Raw genomic sequence first — 16,833 nt, forward strand, 5'->3', positions numbered from 1 at the left:
TACATCTGAAAAGGTAAACAGGCCGCTTAATTAAGGGAAACACTTTGGAGCAAAAAAAACAAAATAAGCAAAGGACAGAACTAAATACAAATCAAAACAAATTTTACAAGCATAAGGATCCTGCTGAAAATACTTCCCCCAAATTTCATATGACCCCTCCCCCTCACCACCTCTGACATGGAGGTGCCCTCCCCCTGGTCACCAGCCAGTGCCCACATTCCCACGGGAATTGGGGTTCAGAGGGCCCACAGTAAGTGTACCTCTTAACCCTAGGGCCTCAAAATCTCCATAGCACTGTCACAATTTAGTAATACCTCCTGATTTCATGGTGGGGAAGGTGTAATGGCACCAATTTATTTGGTTACTTTACCTGTTCTTGGGCAATGCAGATAGGCAGTCGAGTTAATTAAGTTAACACTCCCCATTACCACTCCTACTATTTCCCCAGAAGAAGTTGTGATTCTCTCTAAGAAAAAAGGATCTGTTCTCCCCACGTCTGTTTTAACGTGGTTATACAACCTCTGCTACAAATGCAGGAGGACTGGCAATAAAATGTGAAAACTTGCCTTTTCTAAATTTAATTAAACTCATGTAACAAGGATCCTTGTCTTCTACTGTGTTCTGGCATAATTGGGCATAATTGGGCAAATTGGGGAGGAGTTGATAATGGTGTTCTCTTACCCTCCTGCCCCAAACAGTGGGACCTGCAGAGCCCCTGGCAGGTGAGAGAGATACTATGAGTCAGAGACACTTTCCCTGATAACAAAGCCTTGCTTTGGCTCATGGACCCCTTTAAGAGCCTACCGGGACTGCACCCTCCACACAGGAAAATTGACATCTGCACCTATAATGCTCCATCTCTGTGCAATTCTAGGGCATTCTCAAACTCCTGTATATCTACCCACAGATCACCACTTAGGGCTCTGTGGACTCAGGGAGGCACTTTTCCAAGAGTTCCTGCTTCTCAGGAATTGACTAGAAATAGCATGGCCTCCCCTACTTGGTCTCCAGGGCTGGTCCTGGCCTCCAGGACTCTGTGTCTGGCATCATGTGTCTGGATTTAATTTCAAAGAATACAATTTAGTCTCAGCCATTCTACTGCAGGCACTCACGGGACAGCTACCAGCACTGGACCCTGTGTCCAGCAGAGCAGTGGAGCAGCACAGGTGCCGTGGAGGTGCCACACAAATGGAACGCTCCTTGGTGGGAGAGACCTCACCAACGCCTTGGGAACCAGAGTACTCCATTAGCTGAGGACACCAGCACAGCTCAGTAAAGGTGAGTGTGAATGCTACAGGGATCACATGTGGACCCACAGGTTGGTGATATCCGCAGACATTCAGGTGATAGCTAATAACTAACTTCTTTAAACCGGTTAGTCTAAGTGCAGAGCCATTTCTAGAGGAGAGTGAGACCTTGCAAAACTTCAGTTTATCAAAACTAAGTTTTTAAACTTCTATTTAATGTCACTATGGTTAAAATGAACAATGAAAGTAGTCCTTGAAGCAGACTTCTGAACACAACTCAGAAGGAGGCATGTGGCAGGTGGGTGGATGTGCTTCCAACCCGAGCACCCTCTGGGGACAGGTGCATTAGTGACTATGTGGGTGGCCCAGGTGTGATGGGAGGTAGTAATTCTATATGCAGATGTTTGCCCCAGCCCCATGTCAGGAAGCCACACTAATGTGCTGAATTGTAGCAGTAAATCTGCCTCCAAATGCAGGCACGTGTCGTCTTTTTGCTTCTATGTTCGTTTATCTAACTCTCACTCAGTTTAACAGCACTTTCTCTATGAAGGTGTTGGCAAGAAACAGACTTGCAACAAAATGATGGGGGAAGAGAGCTTGGGGGTGCTGGTAATATTGATTCCTAAATAGAGCATATTTAGAGTCTGCTAAGGCTCACCTGTGACCTTGAGCAGGTCAGCAGGCCTGTCATTTTTCCCACAGGTACAAAAATACTAAGGATCAAATTATAAGCATGGTGGGGCTGGGGTTGTGGTTTGGCAGTAGAGCACTTGAATAGCACGTGTGAAGCACTGGGTTCAATCCTCAGCCCCACATAAAAATAAATAAAATAAAACCACTGTGTCCATCTACAACTAAAAAAATTTTCTAAAAAATTTATAAGCATGGTCAGAACACGTTGATTTTGTATGACTCTTTGATAGTCACAAAGCACTTTCTCTCATTTAGTCTCATAGTAGGTTAAGAGTACAGGAGACATACCACCTGCCTGTGTTAAACTCTTTACTCTTTTACCTACTGTGTGACCGTAGCAAAGTATTAACCTCTCTGTGCCTTGATTTCCTCGGCTATAAATTGGTAATAATTCTTTCCTAATAAAATTGCTAATGACAAATAAATCATCACATAGAATGAGCTTAGAACAATGCTGCATAACTTTTCAATAACTATGTCAATTAGTTTTAAATTTAATTTATATCTTGATTGAGGCGGCACTTTTAACTTTTCACTTGATTTTTCCCTTGTGCTATTTTCTTCCACGTCTTTTGGCTGTTTTGTCTCTTGTGGAATTACTTTGTGGAGTTTGTGATGATCAACTCAAGTTCATCCTTTAGGTGTGTGCTGAGAGACAATTATTTAAAGCTGGTACTCATTGAGATATCATTGGAAACTGTTCTTTTGTCCCATTTGTTCAAGTCAGGTATCTAAAGTTGCATAAATAACTAAGTAAATAAAACTATTTTGCACATAAGTAGAATCCAGCCAATAGGTCAACTCACACATGGATCAGAGCCACTTTTCCATGGAGGTGAAATAGCTGGCCTTTAAATTGGTATTTAAGGAGGACCCAGAATCTACCTGTTTCAAATATCTCTCACTGCCCACCATCCTCCACCAGCATCAGCGTTTCCTCCTCCTCAGTGCTATGACCACATGGTATAACTCACTGCTTTAGGCCAACAGGGAAGGTACTTCATTTTAACATTCTCATGTGCACCTTGCAATGCACCTGAAGGATCAGATAATATTATCAAGATTTAGAGACATGAAGACAGAAGGGCTGGAAGACTTGGCCAAAGGTACAAACACACACATCCATCTGATGAGCCACCAATACATGCACAGAAGCGTCTCCACTGGGGGCTTAAAAAAAAAGAAATCCAGGTGACTTCCAGGGCTTGTTGAGAGGAGCTTACAATTTAGCTTTGCCTCCTTCATTACCTTAGAGGTTGGATGCCATGTTTAGAATTCCTAGATTCTAGAGTGGCTGTCACATTGAAAAGAAGAGCAGCCCCCCAGAGGGAACAGGAAACTAAATGTAGCTGACCCTTAGAGGGGAGGTAAAGGGAAGAGGACCCCAGAATGTGGCCTGAACAAACAAAACAGCCAAGAGCCCACGCAGAATCACGGGGAGGAAAGATGGACGCTGACAGCAAGGCCGGGTCACCAAGTGTCCCCTGAAAATAAAGAAAGCAACTGCAGACAGTCTGTCCTGGGGCCCCTGTGTCTGCGCAGCCCTCTGGAGCGATCTAGTCTCCAGGTGCTGAACCCAACTGCAGGCCCAACTGCAGCTTCCTCTGACTGGCGGGCCAGGGGAGGGCTTGTTAATCATCTGGGAAATGGCTCCTTATATTATCTGAGTAATGTAGTTGTGTGAGTTTAATTTGAATTTATACAGTGGATTTTAGAGCTGGAACAGCCATAGAGACATTGTAGTCCCATTCCCTTCCAAAAATCGGTAACTCATATCCATCTTTATTTACCATTTGATTTGTTTTCTGCTTCTTCCCTGCCTCAGCTGCTCTGTCTTGAACACCTGCCTCAGACATCATTTCTCAGGAATACTGTTCAGCCCCTTGGCTACAAATGCCCCCAGCATACTGCTTATCATCCCAAAGAAAGGCCTTGGAGGACTCAGTGAAGAGGTTTTGGACACTTTATTACTCACGCACTCCCTGGCAGTAGAACAGGGAAGAATGTATAGGGTAGGTTCATGTCCGCTGCAGGGCTAGGTCTTTTCAGATGTTTTATGAGTATATTCCTTTACTTTAAAACAAGGTTTCTCTGGTTTTGTTTTCTGGGTGAGTTTTTGTTGTTGTTGTTGTTGTTTTGTCTTGTTTTGTTTTTTGGTACCAGGGATTGAACCTAGGGGTGCTTAACCACTGAGCTACATCCCCAGCCCTTTTTTACTTTATATTTTATTTAGAGACAGGGTCTCACTGAGTAGCTTATGGCCTCTCTAAATTGCTGAGACTGTCTATGAACTTGCAATCCTCCTACTTCAGCTTCCAGAGATGCAGGGATTACAGGTGTGCACCACCACACTCAGCGGTCACTCTGCTTTGATTCTCATTAAAGACAGGACATGAGGGAAGTGGCCAACTGCCCCCCTGCCATTTCCTTCATTTTCATATTCCTTAGTCTTTACCTTATTACAGGCTTTCCAAGGCACTGATTATTGTTTGACCCAACAGATACTTTTTCAATACACCCATTCCCCCTTCGTCTAGTGATAGCCCTGGAAGTCACCTGGATTTCCTTCCCCATCAAGTGTCCCAAGGGTGTGCCATCAGTGCCCATGCCTGGAGCAGCCCTGGGTCTCGATCCAAGTTCAGGCTGCTGGCCTCCCCCAGAACAGTACCCTTCATTGGGCAGTGATGTCCTGGAGGCACACTCCACCAACCATTGCTCTCTAGATCCCTCAAACCACTTCTGTCCCTTTCTTTCTGAGTCCTAACCACTCATCTTTTCTTGGATTCTGTGAGTAGTTCTCTCCTGTCCTACAAATAGATTTTCATTTCCCCTCATGTTATCCAAGAACAATTTCTGCTTGTCTGCATCCAAGGGATTCTTAACGGATACAGAGCTTCAGACATGTCAGTGTGAAATAACTACTTTCCCCGTAACCACTGAGCTCCAGCATGTTTCAAGGCAAAGACTCTTAGCGGAGAGGCAATGTCACAGAAAGACCACTGACACAGGCACTTCCTGGTTCAAATCCTGACCCTGTAGCTCACTGTCAATTAAGGGCCAGAACTTAACATTTCTGGCCCTCAACATTTCTCTCTGATAATACCACCTTCTACCTCACAGAATTCTTAAAGATCCAAATGAGCAAATACATATCTTCATATGTACTTAGTGCCTTTTGTACAGAGTCTAGAACTTAGTATATTCCCCAATAATACTAGCCATCATGTTCCCTGATCCTGGTATGAGTTCATATCAAGTTGGATAAACAAGCTGCAAGCTCAGGATTTGGAGAATTCCCCATCAAGCCCCTACACCAACATATTGTGTGATATCCATGGTGCTCCATTTCTCTGTAATAAAATAGAGCAAAACAGATGGGTTGTGAGTTAATGAGTATATAAAGCACCATGAAATCCTTAGACAAAAAGTGCCCCTGAGCATTGGTATCACATGTCAACTCATCGAGTGTTATTATAGTGCAGGTTTTATATTTTAAATGCTTTTTTTGGTCAAGTGGAGTAAGGAAAAAAAAAGTGGTGTTTGGGAAGAACCCATAAACGGTGGTGTAATTACCTCTTGGCTTTCACAGCCTCGTTATATTCAACTCACTGCACAAAGAGTTTGAAAAAATAAAAATCCTAATTTTTCTGAAGTTTATGTTTCCTGGAATCTAGTTGTGATAAACAAGGCCATGCCAAGTCTACTTCTGTGACTTGGATGAGCTCAAGCATTTGTAAGTAAATCATAGAGCATTCAGTTCTTAATAAATGTCAAGCAAAAATCAGCAACCCTTTCTCAACTGTGTTGCTTTTAGAGTGTCTCAAAACTGCGGAATCCGTTCAGGAATACTAAGGTCATCTAATCTATGCGTTGCTGTCTCCCTCTCAGTTATTAAAGAGAATAATAAAAATAACCATAATTATGGCCAATGCACGATAGACATTTTCAGGGGCAGCATAATTTACAACTGAACTTGGATTTGACTTCTGGTTTGGGCATTTATTAACTGTGTGATCTTGACAAATTACTTACCTTTATTTTGGCTAAGTAAAACAATATAATATATAATTCACAAGCTACTATGTAAAAAGTAGGTAGCCCAATTCCTAGAAAATAAATATTTCCTCTTCTTCTCACTGTGGAATGAAAAACTTTATGACCTTGGTGTGATACTAGAGCTCTCGGATTATCAAGTTATTCTCTTGAGGATTAAATTTATAAGGCATAAGAGAATTACAAGTTTACTAACTGCTCCCCAGGCCTCCCAGCAGAATTAGCAGGAACTCCTAATACTGCTTCCGTTCTTAAATTCCCCACCTAGGATTTTTATGCAGTAATGAGAAATAATGGGACCAAAAACAGAACCCAGGAAACTATTCTTAAATCTGCTACTAAAGGTCTCCAAGGAAGAGCCAGAGGCAAGCAAAGCTACAGCCTTCCAGCGCCCCCTGGGGGCTGCTGGCAGTATGCCTCTATGCAAGGAGCTCTAGTCCCTAAAATTGCAAGAAAGGAAAATCCAGAGCCCCTCCCACAAGTGTTGAAATTTTTAAAATAAATTAATAAATAAATTTATCTCAAGTTTTCACCCATCAGATGCCAACATGCATTGTGATTTTCTTTTAGAGAGGGGGTTATCTTTCCTTAAAGCTCATTGCCTTTCTGTCTTGAGATGTCGGACTCAGAGGAAATAATAACAAACATTAGAAACAAGGTCATAAAAACCAACATTCCAGGGAAATGCAAATCAAAACCACAATGAGACTTGTTGCCTTTAAACACATACACACACGCACACACACACGCACACATATGCACACAAGAACAACAAGATACCACTTTGAGCCTATTAGAATGACTATGATAAAAATAATCTTGATGAGGATATAGAAAAATTAGAAACTTTGTGCACTCTTAGAGGGAACGTAAAATGATGTACCAGTAATACAGTTTTTCACTTCCTAAAATAATTATAATAATTAAGCATAGTCACCACATGATCTAGCAATTCTGTTTTTCTCTGTGTGTATCTATCTCCCAAAAATGAAAACAGGAACAGATATTTGTACACTCATGTTCATAGCAGCATTAGTCACAGTAACCAAACGTGGAGCAACCATGTGTCATTGACAGGTAGGTGAATAAACAAAACATGGTTTATTAAAGCATATCATCAGCCTTACAAATGGAGGAAATTCTGATGCATGCTATAGTATACATGAACCTAAAGATGTTATGATAAATGAAATCAGCCAATCACAAAAGGAGAAATATTGTGTGAATTCACTAATATGAAGTATTTAGAGTAGTCAAGTTCATAGGGAGAAAAAAATAGAAAGTACTTCATAGAGAAGAAATAGAATTCAAACAAAAAAGAATGAGACACAGGAAGAACTGGGACTCTTCAAAAATTTTTATTAAGCAACATAATTCTATATAATGTTGGATTATAAGCAACATCTAAATCTAAATCTCTCCCCACACCTTCAAAAGATCAATAAAGAGAAGAACTAAAACCACCATAACCCATACATATAACATAATTATGAGTCAAAGAATATTGCAAGTATTAATACACATGTTATTGGGAAATAAACACCTGAAAATATACAGCGAGCTCAAGAGCCCTGTCATTATACAGGACCATGCAAAGACTGTAAAGAGAAGACTAGAGGAAGCAAAGCACAGCAAATATCCCTCCAAAAAAGAGTCTGATCATTATTGGAAAAAAGAAAAGGTCTGGACCATGGTAAATCACATCACTAGCTACCAGGGGATAAAAATGAAGCAAGACAGATATCATTCATATTAGTCAGCTTTGCATTACTGTAACAAAATACCTGAAATAGTCAACTTTTTTAAAAAAATTTAGTTGTCAATGGACTTTTAGTTCATTTAGTTTTTATGTGGTGCTGAGAATAGAACCCAGGGCCTCATATATGCTAGGTAAGTGCTCTATCACTGAGCCACAACCCCAGCCCCCTGAAATAGTCAATTTAAAAAGAGAAAAGGTTTATTTTGGCTCACAATTTCACAGGTTTCAATTAATAATTGGTTGATCCCAATATTTAAGGAATGTAGTGAAGCATGGATGAGAAGCAAAAAGAAAGGGGTGGGTCCCTCTAATCCCTTTCAAGGGCATGATCCCAATGACCAGAAGTCCTTCCACTAGGCCCTCCTCTTAAAGTTTCTATCACGTCAGAATAGCACTAAGCTGGGGACTAAATCTTTACTACATGGACCTTTGGGATATGTTTCAAATCTAAACAATAACACAGTGTGACACCATTTATGAGAAATTTTAAAAATTCACAATGGTTTGTATGTGTTACAGATGAAACTCCATGCACCATATATATCCCTCTTGAATGTGGATGAACACCAGATGTTCTCTGAGGAAAAGAGAAGGGGAAAGGAACAGGAGGAAGCACACTGTGGCTCTCACTATATTTGTAATTGTTTTGTCTTTTCAAAAGATATGAAGCAGGGCTAGGGATGTGGCTCAGTAGTAGAGTGCTTACCTTGCATGTATGAGGCCCTGAGTTCTACCCCAGCACTTCCCACCCCCAAAATTTTATATATATATATATATATATATATATATATATATATATATATATATATATATATATTAGTTTATATTTATAAAATAATTGATAAATTAAGATTTTGCAAAGTTTGGTGGTACATATATTGGTTTTATTACAGATTACTTTAGATTTCGATGAATGACATATTTAATATGTTTTATATTTTTCAAGATTGAAGTCAGTCTACAGAATTCTGTTGGTTGTTCCAAAATAAATGAATCTTGGGACAGGGAAACAAGTTAGGGAGACAAATATACAGAAGACAACTAATGAAAATTGAATTATTGCTGGGACAGTGAAAATCTGGATTCAAGACATAACTAAAAGCCAGTCTCACTGTAGTTGGTGGCCAATTGAAAATGAATGATGAGAAGACAAAGTCTAGGATGCACTGACTGCTCACCAAAATGAAAATTCCTGAAGAAAAACAGGAGAATATTTGGAAATACAACAGTGAACTCAATGTTGGCTTTTGAGTTCAAGGTTAATGTTGCGATCCAATGGTAAACCCTGTGAGTGGTTGGGATTATGGGTTTCAAGTTCAAAGGAAAGGTCCCTGGGCTAGAGATGCAGAATTAAGAGTCAAAATAAAAGTGATTTTTGCAGAGGTTGGATTTGTATGACCTTTGGCCAAGTTCAGTGTTTGTTCAATGACAAGTGATTCTTGATATGTGAGGAACATCAAGTTGGAGTGTGTATCACAGCGTGATACTCTGGGTCATGTGCTTGACCTTTTGTGTCTGGCCTTTTTCCGGTCTGAGGGAGAAGATGTCTCTAATTGGAGCATCCCAACATCTCAGACAGAATCTGTTCCCTTGGTTCTCTCACCTCTGTACTGACCCTAAGTAGATCAGTGCTGAAGGGCAGTCTGAATGCAGCTCAACTTTCAGTATCCGAGAAGTAATACCCAGGAAGGGGTCTGGAAACACCAGAAAAGGAGTCACATCAAGGTCAGTCAATCTGAACTTGCAGCACCCAGCTTCATGGACATGCAAGGAGTTCTATTACACAGAGCCCCACTCTCAGAATTGCCCTGCACTTGGTTAAAAGCTCTGCAGTTGCCATCTTGAATTCCTCATAATTTTACCTTTGAACTTGTATTTTGTAAGTGAAGCCCAATGAGACAATGGAGCATGCACATGAGCAGAGGGGATACCATGAATGTGTTCATGGTGCCTTGTGTCTCTTTACATGTGGTAGTCAATGGGCAATGATGAGTCTCCTTTAGGAAGTAAAAACATTTACTCTGAGTGAAATTTGAGTTCCTGTGACCTGGGAACATGGATTCAGGTCACCCTGAACAACATGTTCCATCAAGAAAGAGATTATAGAAATTTTGTAAGCCACAGAACAATGAAGGCCGTAAGTCAAATACATTTACCTAATTATATATATTAGTAATGGCATTAGGTAGGTTAAGTCCAGAAAAGATTCAGGGGGAATCTTTTCTATAGGTTTCAGCATTCTTAACTTCAGGCTTGGTGGAGCCTAGAGATCTTCTGCTAAAGCTTAAAGCACAAGAGTTTTACCTAATAGTTAAATATTAGATCAGATACAAAGGTTGAAAGTAAATGGTTATTAAACGGACTAAGATAGCCCAAGGTAATTTTTGCTCTTCACCTACAACATTCCATCTCTCCACAATCACAATGTTCTAGTCAGCCAGGGTCAAACAGTCTGCAGGATTTAATATAGATGCAGCTTCTTCAGTGAATTTCAGGTCCACATGGTACTGGGAATGTGGGACAGCTTTCATAGCACACTTGGCTTGCATTAGCTTGAGTGTTGCTGAAACCCCAGGAATCAGGGGCCCAGCAGAACCCTGTGCTGCTCCAAGACTCAGGATGTGGGGAACTTTACAAGTGAGGCTTTGCATTTGAACCAGAACAAAGAATAAAATAGTGTTCTAAGAAGCACGAATATCCAAAGAACCCTACCGTAATCTTTCTTAGTCTCATTACCGGACCAAAAAGAAAAGGGAAAGACGAGACAACCCATAGTTCCTTTTCCTTTCAGATCTTTCTTACAAATTATTAAGCCAAAAATAGACAGTGTTGGTAGAATATGTGTGTAACAAGAAATGAATAAAAAGTTTTTTACAGTATCTCAGTTTTTCAGGCAAGAATGAAATACATGTGCTTGTGTGAACTGTGAAATGCCATCAATCCTACATATGATGTAACTAGTATTGTTTTTTTAAAGTAGACACCTATTATTATTATTAATTAATTAATTAATTAATTAATTTATTTATTTATTTTGTGGGATCAGGGATCAAACCCAGGGCCTTGTGCATGCTAGGCAAGCACTCTGCCAACTGAGCTACATCCCCAGCCCAATGATGTAACTATTATTAAAATTGGTACAGCTCAATATAAAAGTTAATGATAAAATTCATGCCAATACTTTTAATTTTTCTTTACTTTGATGATTACCCCTATGACATATTATGACTAATAAAATGACTTTTTAAAAATCTTTATATAACTTTTAGTGGCAATTTTTCTGCTTTTTGAACAAGAGGCTCACATTGTTTTTTAAGAGGCTCACATTTTATCTTGGTCTGAGACCCACAAATCATGTAGCCAGCCCTGATAGTTTTCTATCTATTCCAACTGTGATCAAAGTTGTTCCCTCATTTATCCACCCAATCTAGAGCTGTTTATCCTTCTACAACCACCAAGTTTCAACTTGTTACTGAGGAATTAAGGGAATCTAAGAAAGTAGAAGGGAGAATGCAAAAGTACTCCTGAAAGGCTAAAGTACGTGTGTTTTGTTTTAAAGTAGGTCCAATGCTGTGTATAGGGTTATTGTGTCAAGGATGTAAACAGACCCTTTGATCTTACACCCACCTCAGGCTAGAAAAGCTGGCCAAATATCCTGTTATTCCTGTTTGGGCTCATTGGGATACCCTATCAGCCTCATTTCTCTCTTTCTATCTGACCTGGGACCCAGTATAGGGGATTAACAAAGAACTAGCCCTCATTCCTAGCCTGAAACTCTAGTCCAGGGAATTAACGACTTGGTATCTCAGTTAAGTCTTTCTGGATCTCTTCATGGAGAGAAGTGCACTGTATCTGTCTGGTCTCTCTGAGCTCCTCTCCTTTTTTTCAACCTCTACTTGGTGAGCAGGATTCCTCCTGAGCCTGCCTACCCCAGCACAAACAGTGGAGCTAAGAGAAAGGGAAGAAAACTCAATGATCCTGTTCCAGCCCTCTGGAAGTTCTGTCTGAAAAGCGATTCCACTTTGTCCTTATAGCTTTGGGTCACGTCACTCTTCACCACCACTGAGATGCATAGTTAGAACTGCTTCACACTTCAGTAACCCCAAAATGACAGCTGAATCTGCTCCACCCATTCTAGAATTTAAAAATGCCCCAAAAATGAATAGTGAAGAAACTTAATGATCCCATTGTGACACATCTTCCCCCCTGTCAGTTGAATCTAGGTAGACACTCTTCTATGGAAGCCCCACTTCAAGGGACGAGGAACAGCAGGCCCAAAGCTATGATCCAAGGCAGCACTGTTGCCTGGTTCTCAACTCTGTCAGCCCTGGCATTCAGGAGGTTCAGGGCTCCAAGCACCACACCATTGCCCCCTGGTGGATGAGACGATGTAACAGTTTTTCCAGGCTGAACACCTCCGTAGAGTTCTTTTTCTGAAGTTTGATTATTGCTTTGATATATGAATCCCAGTAACCACCTATCCTAACCTATGCTCTTTCTAGAACAGGGAAGTATTTTGCCATAGACTGGGAAGTTTAGGCTCATTTAGTCAGAAATATTTCTAAATCACCAGCATTTTCTACCATTATATCATTTACTGGCATTTCTACTGCCCACTGAGATTCCATTTCTCCAGTCCCTGGCATGTTACTGACTAAAAAAAAAAGTAGCAATTAATAAGTATCATAATAGCAAATAAATATCTCAGGGATTTAGTCCCCAGCAGTGGGGCTGGCCAGAAACTTCTATTTATAGGAGGAATTCAACCAGCCATCTCTTCCCTTCCAGGAAGGATTCCCTCCTACCCCCCTTCTCCCTTTTCTGAAGAGCTAGTGAAGTGTGCAATTTGGGTTTTATAAAAATAAATGGCCAAGACTTTTGGCTAACTAGATAAATCTAAAGCTTCTCCAGCTAAAATACAACAAAGTACCAGAAAATTTTTAAAAAGTATACATCCTTATCTGAGAAGGGTATTAACCAAAGACTACTGTGTTTTGTTTTGTTTTGTTTGTGGTACTGGGGATTGAATCCAGGGCCTTACACATGAGAGGCAAGCACGCTACCAACTGAGCCCCTACTATGGTATTCTTAATGGAGAAATTTTAGAACTTTTCCATTTAAAAATCAGCATTGAGAAAAAGGTATTATATTAAAGGTATTATAAAACTATTATAGGTATTAAAAAAGGTATTATAAAACTATTATAACAGTTCTCTTCAACATACTTCTTCTGTTCATGCATTAGAATATTGCACCCTAGACCACCTATATTTTCCTGTCTTAACCAAAATGGCAAGGGAAGAAAAAAAAATGAAATAAGGATTGGAAATAAAGAAAATAAATTATATTTATTTGATAACAAATATAAAATATTTATAAGGTAACTACTCAAATTAAAAATACAGCAAAGTGACTGAATATAAAATTGATATTCAAAAATTAATCATATTTGTGTATATCATCAAAAACCCAAAAGTTAAAAAGCCTACATTTTGAAAAGATGCTATTTTATTTAGCAACAGAAACACAAAGTACCTAAAAGTCAATTTAACAAAAACATGTTTAAAGCTTTTATGGGGGAAATTATAAAACTTTATAGAAAGTCATTAAAGAACATCTAAAAATTAAAGATGATACCTTAAGTGGATAGAAAAGCTCAAATCTTAGAAGTCCCTACTCTTCCCAAATTGATGTATAGATTCTATACATTACAATCAAATTTCCCTAAGGGCTTTCCTGGAAACATTTATTCCATCATAATGTTTTATAAAGACACAGTGATTGGCAAATTGACAATGAAGCAGAGAATAGAGCTCAGAACAGAGCTTTAATAGATTTGGAAGTACTGTAGCAGCACTGGTATTGCAGATTACTGAGGAAAGAATAAATCATTCAGCCTAAGGGACTGGAATGATAGGATAGCCACATTTCGTCAAATGCTCTTTCCTACTCTCCTACTCCCTAATAAGTGGTTTTGTCCTCCCCCACCCCACTCCCACCGTTTGCTTTCCTTTTATTTCATTATTATTATTTTTTTTATTTTGGTAGTTCTGGAGATTAAACCCGAGGACACTCTACCATTGAGCTACATTCCTAGCCCTTTTTATTTTATTTTGAAGCAGGGTCTCGCTCAGTTGCCAAAGCTGGCTTCCACCTTCCACCCTCCTGCCTCATCCTCCCAAGTCACTGGGATTACAGATATCTGCCACCCTGCCTGGCTTGTTTTCCCCTTTTCTAGCTCATTTCAATGCATGACATTTCTTGTGAATAAATTTATTTAAATTTTTACATAAGTGACTTCCCAAATCAACATATGAAGCTATGTGTGCTCTTTGGTCCAATTTTCCATGTTTATTTCAGCATCGGTATTCTGGAGGAAACATGCATCCCTTTGTTTTTTGTAAGAGCGTCATCTGATGCAAAGATTCTGGGCTTCATAGCCATAGAGAAGTACACAAAACTCCTAAAGTTACATAAACTGTATGTGTCTATGCATGTGTGCATTTTCCCTGGGGGAAGAGTCTCCAAGAAGGCATGACTCCGTACTAACATACAATCAACTTTCCACCTATGGAAAAAAGTTCAGGTACCTATAGATGAGGTGAGCCCAGTAGATAGGAGGGGTTTCCTGGCACTATTACTGTAGCTTCTTTGAATAGCCCGATCTATTTCTTAAAAGAAGCAACTAGAGACTACATTAAATCATCTTTCTGGTCTGTAATTTTGCAATGTAAATTATAAATCAAGAGCCTTTTCTGCCTTTGCAAATGTTTTCAAGTTAAAGCCACAGATACACAAAACTTGTCTAGTAAGTGGTCACTTTTGTAAATATCAGTTTTAGTGAACTGACAGTATGAAATGATAAAATATTAACCCCTTTATACATAAAATTAATACCATAGAGGTCTTTAAAATTTTATTTAATATATATCTCTATGAAGATTTAAGGAAATCGTTTGTTATAATAAAAAGAAGAGAGTAGAAGTGATGGACAGAGGATTTCCAGGGCAATGAAACTACTATGCATGGTATTATCATGGTGGATACATGTCAGACATGTCCAAACCCATAGAATGAACACCAAGAGTGAACCTGAATGTAAGCTGTGGGATTTGGGGTGGTTATTCTATGCAAATGTGAGTGTATCAGTTCTAACAAATATATCATTCTGGGGAGTACTGTGGATAATGGGGAAGCAAGGAACACTGGGGATGTTTCTGTACCTTCTAGTCAGTGGTGCAGCAAACCTAAAACTGCACTGGGAAAGAAAATCTAAATAAGGAGGAAGAGGACAAGGAAGGAAGGGGTAAGAGGAGAAGAAGAATTTTTATTTTTAACTGATTACTAAGGCTATGCCTTTCTCAATTTATTATCAAGAATGCATTCATGGGACTGGGTTTGTGGCTCAGTGGCACAGTGCTCACCTACCATGTATGAGGCACTGGGTTCTAACCTCAACACCATGGGAAAATATATAAATATATAAATAAAGTTATTGTGTCCATCTAAAAGTAATATATATTTATTTATTTATATGTGGTGCTGAGGCTTGAACCCAGGGCCTCACATGTGCTAGGTGAGCACTCTACCACTAAGCCACAACCCCAGCTATATATATATATATATGATTTGGGATGGTTATTCTATGCAAATGTATAATTATAATAATTTATATAATTATATATAAAATGCATTTATGATGGTCTAGCTAATATATTCATGGAAGATGAGGCACATAGCCACATAAGTTCATAGCTAAATCTCTCAATTGGTAGAGTAATTTGCTGACAACAAAAACATTTGTATTGACCAAGCACTGTGGTTTGATTAAGTTTGCTCATTTATTTTATAAATTTGCTGCGAAGCCATTAGAAGAGTTTTATTACTCAAATTATGAGACTGAGTCAGAGTAGCCTTTTAAATCTATAAATTAATTAGCACTCTATTTCCAGAGCCCTGAGAATATCCACCCCTTTCTTTTAATGAATACATTTCCTTTCTCTATTACAAATAAGTTGTGATTTAGTTCAGTTTCCCTAGTTTGCCATCATTCATATGTATGGTACTTAGATCAGCAAATGTAATTATAAATTCACTTTATGATCCACTTCTGGATAGATGAGAAAAGCTTATATATGCATCTTATAGAAGAAATTAACCTCAATTACAGCATTTTCTACATCCAATGTAAGATTTAAACACATGCTCAAACAGGATATAGCTCTGCCCTACCTTTATTCACTACATGAAATTCTTTTTGCTTTCTTTATGACTTCAACATGGGAGTTACTTGAAAGTGTATATATAGGCGAGCGCTTTTTTTTTTTTTTCAGATTTCTTGGAAAGCTGGGAATGGAGCCACCATTTGACCCAGCTATTCCCCTTCTTGGTCTATTCCCTAAAGACCTAAAAAGAGCATGCTACAGGGACACTGCTACATCGATGTTCATAGCAGCACAATTCACAATAGCAAGACTGTGGAACCAACCTAGATGCCCTTCAATAGACGAATGGATAAAAAAAATGTGGCATTTATACACAATGGAGTATTACTCTGCATTAAAAAATGACAAAATCATAGAATTTGCAGGGAAATGGATGGCATTAGAGCAGATTATGCTAAGTGAAGCTAGCCAATCCCTAAAAAACAAATGCCAAATGTCTTCTTTGATATAAGGAGAGTAACTAAGAACAGAGTAGGGACGAAGAGCATGAGAAGAAGATTAACATTAAACAGGGATGAGAGGTGTGAGGGAAAGGGAGAGAGAAGGGAAATTGCATGGAAATGGAAGGAGACCCTCAGGGTTATACAAAAGTACATACAAGAGGAAGTGAGGGGAAAGGGAAAAATAATACAAGGGGGACAAATGAATGACATTAGAGGGTGCAGAGAGAGAAGAGGGGAGGGGAGGGGAGGGGAGGGGGGATAGTAGAGGATAGGAAAGGCAGCAGAACACAACAGACACTAGTATGGCAATATGTAAATCAATGGATGTGTAACTGATGTGATTCTGCAATCTGTATATGGGGTAAAAATGGGAGCTCATAACCCACTTGAATCAAAGTGTGAAATATGATATA

Source organism: Marmota flaviventris, chromosome 11 (assembly GCF_047511675.1).
Source record: "Marmota flaviventris isolate mMarFla1 chromosome 11, mMarFla1.hap1, whole genome shotgun sequence".
NCBI classification, from domain to species: Eukaryota; Metazoa; Chordata; class Mammalia; order Rodentia; family Sciuridae; genus Marmota; species Marmota flaviventris.